Source organism: Oreochromis niloticus, linkage group LG12 (assembly GCF_001858045.2).
Source record: "Oreochromis niloticus isolate F11D_XX linkage group LG12, O_niloticus_UMD_NMBU, whole genome shotgun sequence".
In the NCBI taxonomy this organism is placed as follows: domain Eukaryota; kingdom Metazoa; phylum Chordata; class Actinopteri; order Cichliformes; family Cichlidae; genus Oreochromis; species Oreochromis niloticus.
Genome location: NC_031977.2, coordinates 37,406,615 through 37,426,182, shown reverse-complemented (window position 1 = coordinate 37,426,182; position 19,568 = coordinate 37,406,615). Strand labels below are relative to the sequence as shown.

The following is a 19,568-nucleotide window of genomic DNA, read 5'->3' as shown; positions in this document are numbered from 1 at the left end:
AATCAGTGACGTAGCTCAACAGGCTCACAATCCATCAAAACTCAAAGGTTGCTCCCTGTGAAACAATAAATTTGAACTTGGTCTTGAGAAACCTTTACTGTTAAGTGACAGTAAAGATCAGTTTATAACAACTGAGACTTCAAACTCTTGTATTTGTCTTCATTTACAATTGCAACAAATTCCACAGAACCAATATCTCTGAAAATGAGTGCATGCTTCTGAAACATTTGATAATATTGATATTTCAGAAACATCAGTTTGCGTCTGCTCAATTGCAAAACAAAGGAAAAACTACAGACTTGCATGAGATAAGCATCTGCAGAGTCCACCATGAAGTTTCTTAAACCATGAACAAATGAGTGATTGTCTAATCTGGAATGTAAAGTGTAGTCATTTAGTGACATACAAAAGTGAAAATGAGAACTTGCAAGTATCAAAAAACAAACAGTAAAATAAAAACTGTCTTTAACGCTAAGGCTTCTGCTTGGCTTTCCGCAAGAGTCTGTTTCTTAGACCATGCACTAGTGAGATGCACTGCCTTCCACCAATGTTCATTAGGATGTTCTGAATGACTTCAAAGATGTCCTTAAGTTCCTTTGGATAGTCTATGTTGAGGGCAAAAAGAAGGCCCACCAGCATGGAAATGGCACTTGAGACATCCCTCAGATTAGACAGGATTACTGCCGCCTCAAGGACAACCAACACATCGACGATGTCTTCTTCTTTCACCATCGCAATGCCAACTTTCATCCTCTTAGAAAACGTGTCTTCAATACCTGTCGGCTATAAAAGGGTTCAAAGACAAAAAAATAAAATAAAATTACACAATTACAATTACACAACATTCTTTGTGCTTAAGAATTCATGTCTTTCCAAAGAAGAGCCATACTGATGCCTTGGATGATGGTGATTGGCTTTGGGTAACACTTATTAGTTGTTAAAGTTTTTTCAGAATGAGATATGCACCCCCATGTTACAAATCCATTTCTTGCTTTAAACAAAGACCATGTTCATAAATAACTGAGCATGTCTTCAATTGCAGAATTCAAACAAAAATTTTAATTTAAATCTACTTATGCTAAATATTGGCTGTGCTCTAAACCAAATGTGGCTGAGAATACATGAAATGAGCAAACTGCAGCTACACTACAGGATCAGATTGTGGCTCCATAGACAATGCTTCTTTAATCAGTAAGAGTTTATTTTTCCCCTTATATTAACAGCATGAAAAAAGAGCATATAGACATGGCTGAACAGGTTGCATAATTGGCACTGAATATCAACATCCACCTTTACCCAGCTGCCCAATGACTCTCGGCCAGTAACCTTTAATTGCTTACCCAGTCTACACAGTCTCTTTTCCAGGGTCCAGGACATTTCACCAAAGTATTGCCCCCGACAGCTGTAGCAGCCACTGCAGCCCCTTAAATATCCTAATATCTCTGCCATTACAATATACAATGTGAGAAATCAAACGCAAAGCTGTAGTGAACAGTACAGCAGCGAAATGTCAAAGACCCTGGTGAAGACATGAATAAACACAAGACACTAATAATATCAATGCTAGCTTGCCAGTTAGTTACTCTGAAACCCAGACCAACTCCAGTGTCAAAGATCTCGTAATAATACATTTGGTGAGGAAAAAGTACACATGTTATCATGTGGCGTCTACAGGGAGCAGGGATTTAACCCTTTGTGTTAAAGCTGAAAGTCTGCACTTCAATCACATCTTGATTGTTTCATTTAAAATCCACTGTGGTGCTGTAATTATTCAATTTACTAAAAAAAGACAATGCTAACCTTCACAGTCTTGAAAGTGTGTGAGGGATCTGCCTTGAGAAAATGAGGTCCTCTGTCCTCTTCCTTTGTGTAGGGCTCTGGTCAAAGAAGTCAAAAAGAAAATAAAAAAACTTTTTAAACAGTGTTTATGAAGCATGTAGACAGCTCCAAATTCACAGCTTTTTGATACATAATTCCATTAATATATGATTATCATTGGAGATTTTGAATCAGGCTTATCAGGATTCAAGTAGAATATGATATCCAACCTACCACCAATATACACAGATTCTGTAAAGGTTAACACACCAGTATGGGCTCAAATTGTGGTCATAAATATTTTGTACTTGTAAATCAGGATTTGTATGTGTAAAAAGAATTTGGCTACGTTCACACTGCAGGCGAAAGTACAACAAATCCGACTTTTCTGACCCTATGCGACTCATATCCGATCACGGTATGACAGTGTGAACAGCACAAATCCGATATTTTCAAATCCGATCTGGGTCACTTTCATATGTGTTACTGAATCCGATACATATCTGATTTTTTAGAAAGCGACTGCTGTTTGAACGGTCATGTCGCATTAAATCCATCTTTTACGTCACTGACACAAGACAGACGCCAATTCTCAGCGCCAGAGAAGCGCCCGAGAAGACATCGTGAACGCTTCCTGGCCATCCAGTGTAGATGTTAGTGAAACTGTTGGGAAGACAACGTTGGAGAAACGTGAACATTTTATTTGTACTGTATAATCTGCAGATTCTGACAGAAATCTGCAGATTATCCTTTGAAGCACCGCTCCTCTAAAACAGCAATAAGGATAATTATTAGGCCATATGTAAATAACAAAATAACTTTATAACTTTAGCAAAATTGGGAAACGTAGAGTACGAAACAAGTCTTTATATTAAGGCCATCAGTCAAACAACACTGTTTGGTCTGGGTCTAAACAGAGCGCGTTGTGTGTGACATCTTCTTTTTCGCATGCGGGCCGCTTTGAGGGTTCACACAAGAGCGCGTTTGCTGTCACATTTTATTTGTAGTGTGAACAAGCAGACAAAAAAATCGGATTTGATCAAAAAATCGGAATTGAGCAATAAGACCTGCAGTGTGAATGTAGCCTTTGTGTGTGTGTAAAAAAGATTTGTGTGTGGACTTAGCCAAAAAAATACGTGTGAAACTCTGCACTCAAGTTTCAAGTTACAAGTACGAATTTTGACCCTATTTTTCTTCCTTTCATCTGATTGGCCAATGTCATGTCAATCACAAATGTAACAATCCAATCAGAGAACAGATGGGTTTGGCTGTCGGAGGGGCGCTTTTTTGAACTGCAGGTCCTTGAAGGGTAATACAGTTTGAGGCTGGAGGATCTCTATATAAATATCCGATAGCAGCTAGGTCCGCTAACTTTCAGCAGCTGTTGAAAGGATAAAGTTGTGGCATATCAGTGGTTAGAAATATCATTATTACTTTAGGATTAGTTTAACACAAAATCAGGGCTGACCCGGGACCATTGCTGTGAGTCACAGTGCGCAGCATAAAGGTCCTTTCACATCGGACGCAGCATGTGCTGCTAATGCTAACTAAAAGCAAAGGATCCAGAACTTGTTGCGCTGGCTGCTGAGCTCTGTGGGTTTTGCAGCAGCTCTACCTGTACTAGATGCACCTGCTCCTTGTCGTTTCTATCCCTGACTTTATGTCCTCTACAAGAGTTTCTGTTTCTTTTGCTGGTTCTTCAAATGTTCAATAAAAACATGTATGCTAATTCATAACGAAGAAAGCTTTGTAATGAAGACTGTCATTTCCACAACACTGCCCCCCCCCCGAGGTCTGCAGCGCTGTCGGAGGACCACAGACTGTTTTCCTTCGTGGTGATGAAGGAAAACGCTGGGCTGGCATGTAAAGGGGCATTTATTCCCTTCAGGACCTGAAGCTCCATAAAGCACCTCTCCAATAGCCAAACACATCTGTTCTCTGATTGGATAGTTAAATTTGTGATTGACATGACATTGGCCAATCAGATGAAAGGAAGAAAAATAGGACCAAAATTCGTACTTGTAACTTGAAACTTGAGTGCAGAGTTTCACACGTATTTTTTGGCGAAGTCCACACACAAATCTTTTTTACACACACACACAAATTCTGATTTACAAGTACAAAATATTTATGACCACAATTTGAGCCCATACACCTAATGTCCAGTTGTGAAATATGATGACAGACTTTACTTATCAGCTTTCTTTGAATGAGTTCATCAGTTGAACTGGATAACCTAAAACTTAAACAAAGGAGAACATTTTGCAGTTGAACACTTACATCATCATCAAAGCATTTTATGAGCCTAGGTAGCCCTCCTCTGCCGCTCTTGGATTTGTACAGCTCCATGAACCTCTCCATATTGGTCAAGCACAGCAAAAAGGAACCCTTTCAGGTCAACAGATGTAAGACGGACAAATTCTGCTTCAACCTGAGCAATAGAAGAAGAGGGGTGGAGAGTACAGGCAGAATTTTTTAAAAATGCTTTGAGACCCAAATTTAAGCAAACCATCAACTGAGGCCCATTAGAGAAAACACACACACACAAAAGCAAACAAACAAAAAGATGCACTTTACCTGCCGTTCAGTGAACAAGGAAGTTCAGAGAACGATAAGCTCTGTCTTGAAATCTTTTAAAGTAGAATGAGTGTGAAAACAACTCTTATGTTGGATGTAAAAGAACACTGATTAAAAGTAACAATTTCCTTATTCCTCAGATGTTTACCTTGATGAGTAATATACTACTTTAGTCCAACTGCCTCATTAAAGTTACACAACAGGCTTCTTACATTAAAACCAGCAAGTCCATTACATACTTCTTCTGTGACCCCATGATCTCTTAAATTAACCTGTAAGGCTTTTTTAGATCTGAAATTCTGTGCAGATTCTGTGTATATGTAGTGGACAGCAATTTACCCCCAAAAAGTGCAAAGTTAGCAAGTCCACCTCATTTAAATGACAAAGACAGATGTGATCATCTAGACCTGCAAAAATAAATTAATGACAAACCTGCAGTTATGGATGTTATTACAACCACAAGAACCTAAACAGTCTGCTCCATTGCTTTTGTTAATGAATCATTTGTTGGTAAGACGTCTGAATATTTAGTTTATGCCACCTGCATGTGATCATCAATAGTGCCATATTACTTCTTAAGAAGTACCCTGACACTACAATCTTTATATCATTTGTTCTACAGAGCTATTAAGTTACAATATAATCTGTGGTGTTTCCAGTATGACAAAATGCACAAATTGTAACTTACCATTTGACTCCACTGACAAAAATAAATCCCCAGCATCAAGTTTGGCTTCACAGACCTAAAATAAGTCAAATAAAAATATATGTTATAATTATATTGTTTTCGCCATTTATTCATGTTTGCTAGTTTTCTGACATATAAACAATGTTAGTTTTGTTACAATACAGAGAATGCAGTTTAATTAAAAGGTAAATTATGCAAAAAAACAAAAAAAAAACAAAAAAAACCTTCTGCAGTATACCATGCCAAAAATCAGTGTCTCTGATGCCAATTATTTTATCACTACAGCTCTTTTAGTATGGAAACTCACACAATCTAGTCATACTGATCACAAGAGTTCAAAAATAAGTTAAAATAGTGAGCTGTTGTTAAGCATAAAGCATTTCAGGGTAACAAATAACTGCACAATAGAATTAAAGCAAAAAATAAACACACTGGAGGACTATCTGATAAAAACTAATATAATGCTGGTTTGTAGACCATATTTTGTCTCAGTCCTCAGTGCACTCTCACAGCTTAGCATGCAGCAGTTAATAACAACTTAAGTGATTACATAGGGGTAAACAGATGACAACAAGCATCGGAGTCTTGCCAAAAAGTTCTTTTTGAACCCAGCCAGTTATTGGAAATATTGCCAAAATGAACTTCCACCAAAATACAACAGCCTGTGAACTTGAAAGAAATTTACAAGTACAGAGACAATATGAAATAAGCTTTATTAATTAGCTGAGTTAGCTTGCTAATATCACAACAGTGGTTGAGTGCACAACCTTAAAGCTAGCGGCACAATACTTGTGATTTGGTCAGCGCTACATTAAACCCATAAAAAAGGCCATATGTCAGTTTATTAGGTCAAGTTTGGTCATGACACACAAGCTGGACCTTGTCGGCTAAAGTTACATTAGCTAAAGCAAACATTTCGGTAAAAGAGAAAAACACACATCATGCCATAAATTCAAAACATGTTCCAACTTTTGTAGCTCTCTTTCCTCATAGTTATAACCAATGTTACTCACCTTGAAAGCATATTCCAAAGAAGACGATTAGAAAACGTCCAAGTAAAGTGAGCATGTCGTAACCGCCAATTCCCCATGACGCACCTCGATAGCAGTCACGTGAGGCAGTTTTGAATCCTGCTGTGCTCAACTTCCCCACATTGTCAAGTTCACATAAGTTGCTGATTTAGCTGGACATGAGTTTTCAAGTTAGCTTTTTTTGGTGTAATTGGGACATTTTTAACTTGTAATTCTATGTTATAACAACAACTTTAGTAATCTAGCATCAAACTAGAATAATATGCTACAATAACAAACATCTAGAATTAAATTTTACAGTGTAATCAAACCTCTGTAATTTTCCTCTGCTTCACTTCAGCAGCATCAGGTCATGTTCAGATGTTGATTCATGGTTTTCTTCTGTTTTTGTTCTACTGCAGAATATTTTAAGGTTATCTGCTATAAAAAGCCAGGGCAGGAAAATCTGCTTCATGATTTTCTGTTTTATCCTCAGTTACTTTGACACAAAGAGATCTGCTGTGATGCTCACACCTCTGATAAAATCTCACAAGTTTTGTTATAGATATAAAAATATGGAGGTGTGGCACCCTGGGTATTTTGAGCATCAAGAACAAGTTGGAGATGTGTTCCTTATGTGTTTGTGTACCCCCCGCCACATCATCTTTTTTGCTATTTGTTGTGACAATAGTTTGCATCATAACACAGAGCGAAAAGCTCATTTGCTCCCACCTGATGTGATGTTAGGGCGATATTTAGTTTCACCAGTAGGTGGCAGTGGCGGCTCAGACAAATGGGTGACTGGCAAAATAATCCCTCACAAAAGTAACGCAGGCCAGTTATCGCAATGGAAGCCGTCAGTGACACTGAACTGTTTTGCTGTGTTTCAGGTGAGAGCAATATACAAGCACTACATACATTTATGTAAAGTTGATACTTTTTTAACATGTTTGGAGTGTAATTCTTGTTTTATATGGTGTTTAATGTGAGCGAATAAGAGAGTTGTTTCACGTTATCCCTGGGTAACACTAATAACGTTTGTGCGCTAGCTAAGTCTCCACCTCATACTGTAATTGATACTGTAACTTATCCCTCACACCTCATACTGTAACTTACAGTATAAGTTACAGTATGAGGTGTGAGGGATGAGGCAAGTGACGGAAGTGACGGGAGAAGGTAAGCGACTCATGTTGTAGGTGACGTCAGATGCCGGAGATTTGGCGGAAAAAAGCAAATGGTAGGCATAGAATTTAAAAAAACCCTTCAAGCTTCAAGTATTCCAAATACACTAATCAATTGTCATTTAAGTAGCCACATCTGTCCAATTATCCCCAACACCCTGGAGGACAACGAGGAGAGTTTAGACGCTCTCCAAGATTTCATCGACCGGTGCTTCCATGACCTCGTAATGAAGAAAGCCCAGAGCGCGTCTTCCCCAGCCAAAGTTGAGACGCCGTCATCCAAAAGATGTCGCCCGGCAGACTCCCATGGCACAACATCGCCTGCTGGCAAAGACGTAGACATCTTGGAGTCAATCGATAAGCGATTGTCCAGTTTCGATGCGAGGCTGTGCCTGGTGGAGATTTTACACCGGGAATTTAAATCTCTGAAGGAATCCCTGGAATTCAGCCAGCAGCAGGTGGAAACACTTGCTGCGGAAAACGCCACGCTACGGGACTTGGTCAAATCTCTAACCGAAAATGTGACCCAGTTAAACATAGAGAATAAAAAAATAAAAGAGACCATTATCGATCTACAAGCCCGTAGCATGAGAGATAATCTTGTATTTTCTGGTATTCCAGAATCTGCCAGAGAGGACCCGGAAACAACCGTGAGAAGCTTCATTAAAATCCACCTGAAGCTGCCGGAGGACACGGTGAAAAACATAGGGCTTGAAAGAGTGCATCGCATCGGGGCTCCGAAGACTGGAGGCGGGAGACCGCGTCCTATCGTGGCCAAATTCGCCACTTCAAGCAGAAGGAGCAAGTCCCCAGAGAGATCGTTGAATGACGCAAGGTCCTGTTCCCAGTCCGATGTAGTTTTATCCAGAAAGGTTCCCGGGCGCTCATCACCGTGGACCGGCTCTCCGTGGACGGACAGCTCTACCACAACCCCGGCACCACTCTGTGGCTGTATTGACCACACACCAGATAAGAATCCACTACACTATTCTCTTCACTCACACTCTCTTGCATTAACATCTGTTTAACTTTGTAATATCAGCTAATTCAGTATAACGTCACCGTCACTCTCCGTCAAAGCCTTAATTTGAATGTTTCCGTTTTTATTCCTTTATTCCTCTCTCTCGTCGTGCACCCTGCTCTTTGGTTTCTTTGCTTCTCTTTTCTATCACTGCGTCGATCACCTGTTTCCCTACTCATCTACAAACAACACCTTCTATTTCTACATGCTCACTCTGCACGATCACGCACACACATGCGTTTAAAGGCAACACATATACAACAGCCTCACAGCGCACACAGATATACAGGGAGTGCAGAATTATTAGGCAAGTTGTATTTTTGAGGAATAATTTTATTATTGAACAACAACCATGTTCTCAATGAACCCAAAAAACTCATTAATATCAAAGCTGAATGTTTTTTTGGAAGTAGTTTTTAGTTTGTTTTTAGTTTTAGCTATTTTAGGGGGATATCTGTGTGTGCAGGTGACTATTACTGTGCATAATTATTAGGCAACTTAACAAAAAACAAATATATACCCATTTCAATTATTTATTTTTACCAGTGAAACCAATATAACATCTCCACATTCACAAATATACATTTCTGACATTCAAAAACAAAAACAAAACAAATCAGCGACCAATATAGCCACCTTTCTTTGCAAGGACACTCAAAAGCCTGCCATCCATGGATTCTGTCAGTGTTTTGATCTGTTCACCATCAACATTGCGTGCAGCAGCAACCACAGCCTCCCAGACACTGTTCAGAGAGGTGTACTGTTTTCCCTCCTTGTAAATCTCACATTTGATGATGGACCACAGGTTCTCAATGGGGTTCAGATCAGGTGAACAAGGAGGCCATGTCATTAGTTTTTCTTCTTTTATACCCTTTCTTGCCAGCCACGCTGTGGAGTACTTGGACGCGTGTGATGGAGCATTGTCCTGCATGAAAATCATGTTTTTCTTGAAGGATGCAGACTTCTTCCTGTACCACTGCTTGAAGGTGTCTTCCAGAAACTGGCAGTAGGACTGGGAGTTGAGCTTGACTCCATCCTCAACCCAAAAAGGCCCCACAAGCTCATCTTTGATGATACCAGCCCAAACCAGTACTCCACCTCCACCTTGCTGGCATCTGAGTTGGACTGGAGCTCTCTGCCCTTTACCAATCCAGCCACGGGCCCATCCATCTGGCCCATCAAGACTCACTCTCATTTCATCAGTCCATAAAACCTTAGAAAAATCAGTCTTGAGATATTTCTTGGCCCAGTCTTGACGTTTCAGCTTGTGCGTCTTGTTCAGTGGTGGTCGTCTTTCAGCCTTTCTTACCTTGGCCATGTCTCTGAGTATTGCACACCTTGTGCTTTTGGGCACTCCAGTGATGTTGCAGCTCTGAAATATGGCCAAACTGGTGGCAAGTGGCATCTTGGCAGCTGCACGCTTGACTTTTCTCAGTTCATGGGCAGTTATTTTGTGCCTTGGTTTTTCCACACGCTTCTTGCGACCCTGTTGACTATTTTGAATGAAACGCTTGATTGTTCGATGATCACGCTTCAGAAGCTTTGCAATTTTAAGACTGCTGCATCCCTCTGCAAGATATCTCACTATTTTTGACTTTTCTGAGCCTGTCAAGTCCCTCTTTTGCCCCAGTTTGCCAAAGGAAAGGAAGTTGCCTAATAATTATGCACACCTGATATAGGGTGTTGATGTCATTAGACCACACCCCTTCTCATTACAGAGATGCACATCACCTAATATGCTTAATTGGTAGTAGGCTTTCGAGTCTATACAGCTTGGAGTAAGACAACATGCATGAAGAGGATGATGTGGACAAAATACTCATTTGCCTAATAATTCTGCACTCCCTGTAGGACACACACACTCAGACGTGCGCACACTTGCTCATATTAATTATTATGCACACACACATGGAGACATGGAGCTTCTCGCCGTGCATTTTTCTTCTTTTTATTTACAAACAAATGATGTGTTTCCATTTTCCTCACCGTCTAAGCGAGACACACAGCGTACATCATTAGTTATACACTCACAACTGTGGGCACACTAAGGTTTGTCACATGGAATGTGCACGGAGCTGGCTCCAGAGAAAAAAGGTTAAAAATATTTAACCAACTTAAAAACCTACAGGCAGACGTTGTTTTATTACAAGAAACTCACAGGCCTGTCACAGGTTTGAATGAACATAAAACACCTGAGTTTCCTAATGTGTTTTCAGCTTGTTATAATTCTAGACAAAACGGAGTAGCAATTTTAATACATAAAAATATTAATTACACAATATTCGACACAGTTATAGATCCAGAGGGCAGATTCCTAATCGTTAAACTATCTGTACTTAACCAAAAGCTAGGTATTGTAAGTATATATGGTCCAAATGTTGATGACCCCTCATTCTTCCATGGATTTTTCAGTGCACTCTCTGAACACTTAGGTGGCACACTTGTTCTTGGAGGCGACCTCAACCTTGGACTAAATGAAGAAATGGATAGGCTCAACACAGCAGGAACTCAGCGTAATTGGCAGTCCACAAATATAATCAAACAGTATATGAGCGACTTTGGTCTTTGCGATGCATGGCGCTCCCTTCACCCCAACAGTAAGGAATATTCTTTCTTCTCACATGTTCATCACTCCTACTCTCGTCTGGATTATTTTTTGGTCAGCAGCTCACTGCTGAGTGATATTTCAGACACTGAGATTCATCCTATAGCTGTCAGCGATCATGCTCCTGTATCTTTAACACTAATGCAGAAGAATAATACCACACCAAGTAAAAACTGGAGATTTAATACATCACTGCTTAAAGATGAAGACTTTATCCAATACTTTAAAAAAGAATGGACTCTATATTTAGACTTTAATGACACTCCCGGAACATCAGCATCTGTTCTATGGGAAGCAGGGAAAGCCGTGATGAGAGGTAAAATAATTTCTTTCTCATCACATAAGAAGAAAGAAGAAAACAAAAATATTCAGAAACTAGAAAAAACCATCAAATCCCTAGAAGAAGCCTATGTGTCCCACCAAGATCAGGAAACATTGAACAAAATACGCAAAACAAAACTAGAATTAAATGAAATTATTAATAAAAAGACTCAATTCTTAGTACAAAGACTACGCTTACAAAATTATGAACATGGTAATAAATCCAGTCAATTTCTAGTGAACCAGTTAAAAATCAATAAAGAAAAAACAACCATATGTGCTGTTAAAGATTTATCTGGGAACATAATATATGACCCGAAAAAAAATAAACAAAATTTTTAGGGATTTCTATGAAACTTTATATACACCACAAATAAACCCATCTAAAAAGAAATTGATCAGTTTTTTGACAACATAACTCTTCCAAAATTATTAGACACCCAAGCAATGGCACTGGATTCGCCACTGACGCCAGGTGAACTCCAGGAAGCCCTGATAAGTATGCCCAATAATAAGGCTCCAGGTCCAGACGGCTTTCCAGCAGAATTTTACAAAGAATTCTGGACGATTCTAGCACCAGATTTTTACAGAATGTTGCAGGAAATCAAAGAAAATGGCAGACTTCCATCAAATATGAATTCTGTAAATATGAGTCTCTTACTAAAACCAGGCAAAGACCCTGTATATCCCTCAAGCTATCGTCCAATATCCCTTATAAATGTAGATCTCAAAATAATCTCCAAAGCTCTCTCAAAGAGATTAGAGACAATAACCCCCCTTTTAATTCATCCTGACCAAACTGGTTTCATAAAAGGCAGCCACTCATCAACAAATACACGTAGAGTATTTAATTTAATAGACTACTCATGCAGTAAAAACATTGAAACCATAATATTGTCTCTTGATGCAGAAAAGGCGTTTGACAGAGTTAACTGGAAATTTCTATTTGCAACTTTGGAAACTCTTTCATGAGCTGATTAAAAATATTATATAATTCCCCAACAGCTCGTGTCAGAACAAATGACCAAACATCCTCCAGCTTCTGTCTCCTGAGGGGCTCCAGGCAGGGATGTCCACTCTCCCTTTCATAATTTGCAATTTTTATTGAGCCACTAGCGGCAGCAGTTAGACAGGCTACAACAATTAAGGGCATAAAATGTAAGAATGTAGAACATAAAATCAGCCTTTATGCGGATGATGTGTTGCTTTTTCTCCAAAACTCAAAAACCAGTCTCTCTGGGGTAATTGCACTGATAAACTCTTTCTCAAAAGTCTCAGATTATTCAATTAACTGGTCAAAATCTACAGTTCTTCTGATTAATTGCTCCTTCCATAATTCTTCATCTACCCGACTGCAGTCTGGAAATATTAAATATTTAGGTATCAGTATCGCTCCTAAGCTTGCAGAATTAACTAAATTAAACCACATCCCACTTTTAAAGACAGTAGAAAGCGATCTGGCTAGATGGAAATCTCTACCCATATCACTCATGGGAAGGGTTGCTGCTATAAAAATGATGGTCTTGCCAAAGATAAACTATTTATTTTCAATGATCCCAAGTAAGCCATCACAAGATTGGTTCAGATCTCTAGACTCGTATATTTCTAAATTCCTTTGGAAAGATAAACCCCCACGTATCAGCTTAAAAACATTACAGAGGACCAAGAATAAAGGAGGATTAGATCTGCCTAACTTTCAGCACTACTTTTTAGCCAACAGGCTTCAGTTCATGTCTAGATGGTTAAAACATACCTTCTTAGAGGAACCCTGGATAGATGTAGAACAGGCACTATGTAATAATCTAGAGATTTCAGACCTACCATTTATCAGCTCAAACATCAAATGACATGAATGCTTCAAAAGCATCAACATCAGCTCTTCTCTGACAGCATGGTGGGAGTTTCTAAAAATGACAGTCTTCATTAATCCCATGCAAACGTACACCTATCTGGAACAACCCTGACATATTACAAAACAATAATATGATAAACTTTCCAGAGTGGAGTTACAAAGGAATTAAATACTTGGAACATATATTGGAATGAACAGACTTTCTTTCGTTTGACAGACTAGTTATACAATATGGGATCAACAAGAAAAGATTTTTGGAATATCAACAAATTAAATCCATAGTAAAAAATAAATTTAAGCCCAGTGAAGCTGAATTACAAAGACCACCAAGTGTGGTACAATTTTTTAATCTAAAAACCCCCAAATGATTGTCTAAAATATACAGAACACTTTCTAAAATAGAGGAATCAATATCCCTTCCTATTGCAAAATGGGAAGCGGATTTATTGATCAGCTTACACCAAAACCTTTGGTCTCAGATATGCTTAAAAACCTTTCAATGGATCAGAAATCATAGTTTGCAATTAATACAATACAAAATACTACATAGAGTGCACTATACTGGTCAAAGGATGTTCAAGATGGGCTTTACGTCTTCCAACAACTGCTCACACTGTCAAGGCAATACACCGAATAATTACATCCACGATCTTTGGTTCTGTCCACCAGTTCAGAAGTTTTGGCGCGAGATATGTGAAGACTTATCGAAGTGTCTGAAATGTAACATTCCAACTTCCCCTTTAGTGTGTTTGTTGGGCATCTTAGATTATGTCACTACAGAAATAAACACAGCCCACATTATTTTTACGGCCCTATGCATTGCCAAGAAAACGGTCCTCATTAACTGGAAAAATAAAAATAATCTTAATTCCAACCAATATAAAAACCATCTAATAGATCACATTAGTGTCTGTGAAGGTTCTCAGTCATCCAGGTCATTGTAGACTAAGGAGCTTGGAAAGAAAAGCGTCGAAAGACAACGCAGGAAATTTCACACCTTACTTTCGAAAACACTCACTCCCCAGTCTGAATCTACACAACTCAGAGAAGAACACACACCTGAGGACAGTCAGGAAAAATGGATGAAGAACTTTTCAGACCGGAATCTCACTGAACCTTAAAAGAAAGTGTTAAGAGATTTTTTAGGATTTTAGGATTTTTATTATGTTATGCTTAAAAGTACATTTCATTATCTAGATGTGTTTGCTCTTTCAGTGTTCAGCTTAAATGGGGAAGTTACACTCTGTGCAGACTCCACAGGAAGCCTGCACGCAGCACAGTTCTATTTTATCTCTTCCTGTACATGCTCTATGAATAAAGGCTGCTTTTATTGCAGGGCGCGAGTCTCCCTGAGTCTCACCCGTGTACACGTTAAACCTGTCTGAGCGTTTTTATTCTGACCTGAGTTGCAATACAGGAAAACTCCTGACATTTCTTGGTCCTTCGAGCCGGATGGGACACAGCACTTTCGTGTGACCCCACAGGAAAACCTCATCGAGTCCTGCCGTCGTGAGAAGCCCGCGCTGAAGTCTGTCGACAGCTCCTGTCCAGGTACAGGATAAAGACCAGAAGCGTGAATTCGGGTTCTGGCCAGCGTTCTTAAAAGTGGTCCACGACGGTGGGGGTCGATGAGGCAAACCTGAGAGACCGGCAGTGAATCAGCAACCAGGTGAATATTAACACTCTGAGACACCTCGCGTAAAACGTTTAGGCTCGCCCAGAGGGGTTGGTAGCATTCCTAAAAGTAAAGGCTCGCCTGAAAAAGGGCTGGAAGCATTTTTAGAAGGGTTTCTAAAAGTAAACGCTCGCCTGAAAAAGGGCTGGAAGCATTTTTAGATAAACCTCGTCCGTAAAACGTAGTACGCGTTGAAAAGGTATTGTTGTTGTTTTATTTTTGTTGGTGGAATAAGTTGATTTTACAGCACAATAAGGAGGCTGAACTATTCCACTAATTTGTTTACTGTTGGCCACTCAAGTACTGGTGAAAAGAGAAAAAAGGTCGTGTCTTATCACGTAAAGCTGACACCGCTTTCAAGAATAGCTTGAAAGTAGAAGGCCGTGTCAACTACCTCTCTCGATTCTCGTGCCAGAGAAGGTGCCGCAGTTGTGTAGTTGTAAAGGATTAAAATGGGTAACGAAGCTTCAAAACTCACTGCTGACGAGCAGTGGTTAGAGAAAAATGTCCAGGCGCCGGACAAATTAGTGCATGTAGATGGAGAGATCCAAAGAAAACCTAAATGTCCCACGTGGGAGGGAAAATGTATAACTAACTTATAAGAAACCCTCCAAGCAGAAATAAATACTGAAAAGGAAGCTAAAAAGAAAACAAAGCGTACAGAAGAGTTGTAAAATTTTAAAGCATGGAAAGAGGAATGTAGTTGTTCAGCCAAGGAAAAGCAAATGTCTCCAGCTTGGGAAGGTGTGAAGCTGCAGATTCACACAGACCCGTGATGGATACATAATAAAATATAAACTAATATACTATTGTATATTAGTAGTAAAGTAGTGTATTGTAATATACTATTGCTGTTATAAATTGCTGTTATAAAAAAGGAAAAACAATACAATGATAACATTAATAATGACATACTATTAATAAGAAGAGGCACCTCAGTCAGTGATATGAGGTGAATGATTGTTAAAAGTAGTCTAAATCAAGCTTAAGGTTTGCTCAAACTCAGTACAATGATATATGAGATGAAGAAAATAAGGAAATAACTACACTAATCAGGTGCATAGAGACACTTGACCTGCTTGTAAACCTGTCATCTTAGATGAGACTTTGTTAAGATGAAGAGCAAACCTATACTAACAACTAATGAGCCAAACCCTGTATACAACAGCTAAAGCTACAAGATTGAGAAGCTGAATTAAATATGTGGACACTACCAAGCTGATGAGGAGCGGTGACGAGCATGGAGATTGTTGCTTTCGGTTTAGAGTGTTATTGAGCTTTATAACTATTGTTTGCAAAATGTTGCTAAATGCCTGTGACTGAGATGCTGGTTTTGCTCACTACAATTGTATAAATAGAGTTTGAATTCATTACAATATGAAAGCATATTTTGAGTGATTCTAACTGTGTAAATGCTGTGAGTAGTAGGTTTTGAGTGATTGGGTGTGATTTGTACAAAAATAATAAAAAAAAATAAGTAATAATAACACTACAAAGGTTCATAGTAGAGTGAGGGAACAAGTGGAAGTTTGAGAGAAAAGGCAGTGTGTGTGATGATTCCTGATGTCTGAAAGGGCTCTATTTAGAAGTGTGAGCGTGACATAAAGGTGTATTGGTTTTGGATCAAGATTTAGTAGAATTAAAGAGGGTTTATAGACTATGAATACAAAGAAAGTCAATAAGAGTTCGATTAGTCTGCAGAAACAGGAAATATGTGTGCCTGTGGTGTGTCAAGACAGCTCACCGAGAGAAACAGACGAGTTAAACTCTAAGAAGATTTTTGTTTTAGGAAAAGTAATGATAATGATATTAATTGTATGCTTTAGTGTGTCAATACAGGTGGATTTCTCTCAACCTGGAACCTTGAGTACAGCGTCAAAAGCATAGATTAATTGGGAAAGTGCGAGTGCGAGAATACAGGGTATAATTGGGTTGAAACTGAAGGTTGAACTCATGATTGTTTAGAGATGTCCGCCATGTCATAAACAAAAGAAGGCAAAATAATGACAGAAATAATTGACAACTATATTAATGAACAGACAACACATACTCAAATTGTTATGTGTGAAATTATTTTTGGAAAGGGTCAGAAGAGATAGTTTGAATTTAGAACTCAGTGATAAGATGCATGAACCTTATTGCAATAAACACTTGCAATGAAGAAAGCAGCTTACACTCAATTAATATGAACGCAAAACCTTGATGCCATAGGCAATTTGTTTTGTTTCTGTTTGTTTGCTTAGTGAGTTTGGAAAACAAATTTGTGATCATACTTGTGGATCACAGTGACACATAATGATTTGGGCATATGATTTGTTGATGCCTAGTTTTAGAGCTGTGAGCTATGAACTGTAAGCAATGCAAGGTTTTTCCTAACTCAGACGTTTGACACATGCCAGACAACTTTCCTATGTAGGCATTTTGCTTACACTGTCACACATCAGAATTGCTGTATGCTGTATCACACGCTGACCTTCACAGCACCCCACAGGCTGGTTTCGTTAACATCTTTGTAGACGGTTCAGCGTCCAAAAATAGCCTTGGGCGGAACTGTGTAGGTTATGCGGTAACCACAGTAGACACAGTTTTAGAAGCAAAAGCACTAACTTCCTCACACTCTGCACAGAGCGCAGAACTCACGGCTGTCATACGTGCCTGTCAACTGCATGAAGACCGAGACATAAACATATACACTGACAGCCAGTATGTCTTTGCTGCTGTGCATCATTTTGCAAAAATTCGGCAGAATAGAGGGATGGTTACCTCTACTGGCAACCCAGTGCAACATGGAAATCTTTTAAAGGCACTGTTGGAAGTGATAATATTGCCGAAACAGTTAGCATTATGTAAATGTGCTGCACACCAGAAAGACAACTCAGAGGTCACTAAAGGCAATAACTTCGCAGATCAAGCCGCAAAAGCAGCAGCACAACAAACTGTAGACACATTAATGTCTGACTCCTCAATGCAAATACCACTTGATGTGCTTATAGATGAACGAAAAGCCGCACCAACTACAGAACGAAGGAAATTGTTAAAAGGTGGAGCACAGCTAGAAAATGATTTGATGACTTGTTATGGCAAACCAATACTACCAAACAGGTAGATAAAATTTCGGGAATTTGTCAGAACATGCATGATTTGCCAAAAACATAATGCGCATAATGCACACCACCTCATCCTTTTCATACAATCCACATGGATTTTATTGAGCTAAATGAATGCCAAGGCTCAAAATACGCTCTAGTGATCATAGACGTATTCTCAAAATGGCCAGAAATCTATCCAGTACAAAAAGGAGACGCCATCTCAGTAGCAAAATGTTTATGCAACCATTTCATTCCAACATATGGCATCCCCACTCTGATAAGATCAGACAATGGGACACATTTTGTTAATGAAGTAATCAGTAAGGTCTCTGAAGCACTAGGATTCAGCATCAAACACCACTGTGTTTACCACCCCCAAAGTGCCGGACTTGTGGAAAGAACTAACGGCACAATAAAACAAAGACTGAGAAAATGCATGGAAGAAACAGGGAGACCATGGCCTGAGTGTATAGGCCTGGTAAAAATGTGGATGAGACTGACACAAAGTTCTCAGAAACTCACACCTTTTGAAATCATTCACGGTAGACCATTTCCACTCCCAATTACAAGTGAGCCCATAGATAAGTCAACAGGAGAAACTACACTAGCCGAATGGATGACTAAATTACTTGAAAATAAAGAGATTGTTCTAAACAACCAACTGCCGAGTGACATCTCTCCAGTGTCTTGCAGGTTGAAACCAGGTGATTGGATCCTGAATAAAGTACTCCAAAGGAAAAATTGGAGCTCACCAAGGTGGGAAGGTCCTTATCAAGTGCTACTCACCACACCTACTGTCTGCAAAATAGCAGAAAGACCGTCCTGGATCCATCAAAGCCACTGCAAAAAAGTGAGTGACAACCTAAACGTGTAGACGCCGACACCCCTAACTCCTGGTGATCTATTGGTGGAGGGAGGGCTGATCGGGTACACCCCGCCTTCTTCTTCTTGCCGGTAGTCTACTCATCAGAGGTCACAGGTGTGTCTGGTCATCATGAAGACACTCGTCCTCCTAGTGGCTAATGTTGCACTCCTGGTGAGTTTATTAACACTCACCCGAAAGAAAAAAGATGAACAACAACACCTGCAGACAAGATGGACACATGACAACTCACATCTTCGTGACATGACACAAGACCACATTCACCCATGGATGAACAACGCATGGTATCGATATATACATGACAGCACACCCAGAAAAGACTGCTATGTTTGCTCCTATATGCCCCCAACGACACAGTACGCCACCTTGTACGCGAAGGCAATGGACATAATTCAGGCAAAGTGTGCCGCAAGCTACGCCAGCCTTGGGTATCAATTCCAGGGAATTGTGGTCAACCATGAGGAACCTCTCCAGATAGGACTACGAAATGGCACATGTGACGAATGGTTCTGGGTTGACCTGAAAGTGAAGCACAGAAGTAAGGCTAAATCATTCCCAGTCTTTCTTGAGAACAATGGGAATTTAAGCCACAGCCTATGCTACCGCCAAGAGAACGGATCCACGCCAATGGGAAACACCACCAACTGCAAAGCAGTACAGACACACGCTCCTGGAGGGCCCGTGAAGAGTAGCAACATCTCAAATGGCACCTTCTGGGTGCAAGGGATGGCCTGGCTCTATGGCCAACGGGCCTATTTCATCCTTCCTGGGAATTGGACAGATCAGTGCGCTCCCATTTTCATATCTGACCACACTTTCAAGATAACCATGGACGCCACGTCAACTTC

General features: G+C 39.7%; 1 protein-coding gene across 1 annotated transcript in view; it reads right to left on the bottom strand.

The window, feature by feature from the left end:
• The window catches only part of LOC100709101 (formin-binding protein 1), a 72,665-nt gene that overhangs the window by 11,407 nt on the left and 41,690 nt on the right, over window positions 1-19,568 (bottom strand).